Source organism: Lepidothrix coronata, unplaced genomic scaffold (genome assembly GCF_001604755.1).
Source record: "Lepidothrix coronata isolate B3197 unplaced genomic scaffold, Lepidothrix_coronata-1.0 Scaffold384, whole genome shotgun sequence".
Lineage (NCBI taxonomy): Eukaryota > Metazoa > Chordata > Aves > Passeriformes > Pipridae > Lepidothrix > Lepidothrix coronata.
The window spans coordinates 6,307-8,176 of record NW_016690564.1 but is presented as its reverse complement, the minus strand read 5'-3'; the positions used below and the strand labels follow the sequence as shown (position 1 = coordinate 8,176).

The window sequence follows — 1,870 nt, the reverse complement described above, 5'->3', positions numbered from 1 at the left end:
ACCACCATTCACAGAAAAAAATGAAGTACATAATACACCTCTCACCTTCACCATATGTTAACTACACAACTGTTTTCATTCTCTAGTTCCTAAAGTTAACAGTGTGACAAATTAGAAGCCAAAAGGAACAATTTTGGTAGTGAGAACTACTAATGCAAACATCATATTCTGAACTTCCAGTCCTCAGCTGAGATAATAAATAACATTTTGTTCAACAGAGTGCTTGTGTAATTGTTACATGCACAGAAAAAGCACTTTTTCCTACTCACCTCCTGGAGGTCTGACAATTGTTACAGCATCACTTATCAAGCTGCCCTGGCTGTTGGATGCATTCACTTGCACTGTGTAGTGAGAAAATGGAATCAGGCCTTTAATGGTACCCACACATTGAATTTCCTGCTGCTGCAGAACATCTGAGTAATTCTAGTTATAGCAGAGTGATTACTCAGCAGCTCAACATCTTCCATTGCTTCTAAAAAAAAGCCAAGGAGGACTTGCAAGTTTCCTAACCTAAATTTTACACAGACAAAAGCTGTTTTTATCTCTCTTCCCAGCCAAGCCACTTACTGCTGCTGGCAAGGAAAATGTTAGAAGAACATTTTTAAAATGCAGGTCTTGCTGGGGCTGACTTGCAATTTGCAGCTTTGCCACTTCTCACTGCTTCACCTCAGCTTTCAGTGGGCTGGAAAATGCAGACCCAGAGGTTCAGCCTGACAGAGAGTGACACAGTGATAACCCTGTCACATCATTCCATGCCATTCCTGCCCAGCCTGCCCCAGTGGGGACCCAATTGGTGAGGAGAAGTGGATGAGGCCTCTCTTTTTCCATTTTTCATGTGTGTTTTCCTCTCCATCCTGCTCACAGATCCTACTGTAGCCTTACCAGCAAGTCTGCTGCAGATCTAAACAGCAGGTGCCTCAGGTACCAGGAAAGTCCTAAAAGACATTGTTTCCTTCAGACAAGTGGTTTGTACCAGAGCACCTCCTTGTTCCTGCACTCGGCCTTGTCATTGCTGCCAGGAACAGACACCAGCACTCCAACAAGCAAGGTCTCTGCACAACACAGGAACAACCTAAAGAGGCAGGAAACAAACTCCTAGATCTGGTTCACCGTGTCCTTCAACACTTAAGACATTGTAAACAACTGTACCAAAAGTTGAATTGGAAGGGGAGGAGGCTCAGAGCCACCATCTCCTGTAAGCTGTTAAAAAAGACTAAACCCTTTGCAGACGTGAAGGGCTTCCCGAAGCTCCTTCATCTTTCCATATTTGTGTATAGTGATGGTTTTGCTCTTTTACTGAGCCTTCCCACTCAGCTCTCCATAGCTCCCCCAAAGTGTCNAGAACATTTTTAAAATGCAGGTCTTGCTGGGGCTGAGTTGCAATTTGCAGCTTTGCCACTTCTCACTGCTTCACCTCAGCTTTCAGTGGGCTGGAAAATGCAGACACAGAGGTTCAACCTAACAGACAGTGACACAGTGATAACCCTGTCACATCATTCCATGCCATTCCTGCCCAGCCTGCCCCAGTGGGGACCCAACTGGTGAGAAGTGGATGAGGCCTCTGTTTTTCCATTTTTCATGGGTGTTTTTCTCTCCATCCTGCTCCCAGGTCCTACTGTAGCCTTACCAGCAAGTCTGCTGCAGATCTAAACAGCAGGTGCCTCAGATATCAGGAAAGTCCTAAAAGACATTGTTTACTTCAGACAAGTGGTTTGTACCAGAGCACCTCCTTGTTCCTGCACTCGGCCTTGTCATTGCTGCCAGGAACAGACACCAGCGCTCCAACAAGCAAGGTCTCTTCACAACACAGGAACAACCTGAAGAGGCAGAAAACAAACTCCTAGATCTGGTTCACCACGTCCTTCAACAC

At 45.5% G+C, this 1,870-nt stretch overlaps 1 long non-coding RNA gene across 2 annotated transcripts in view; it reads right to left on the bottom strand.

The window, feature by feature from the left end:
* LOC108509656 overlaps positions 1–377 on the bottom strand; it is a 24,581-nt gene extending 24,204 nt beyond the window's left edge. For both annotated transcript variants that reach the window (XR_001878675.1, XR_001878676.1), the window contains exon 1: positions 270–377. This is a non-coding gene — a long non-coding RNA (uncharacterized LOC108509656). The remainder of the gene's footprint in view (positions 1–269) is intronic.
* Positions 378–1,870: the final 1,493 nt, after the last annotated feature.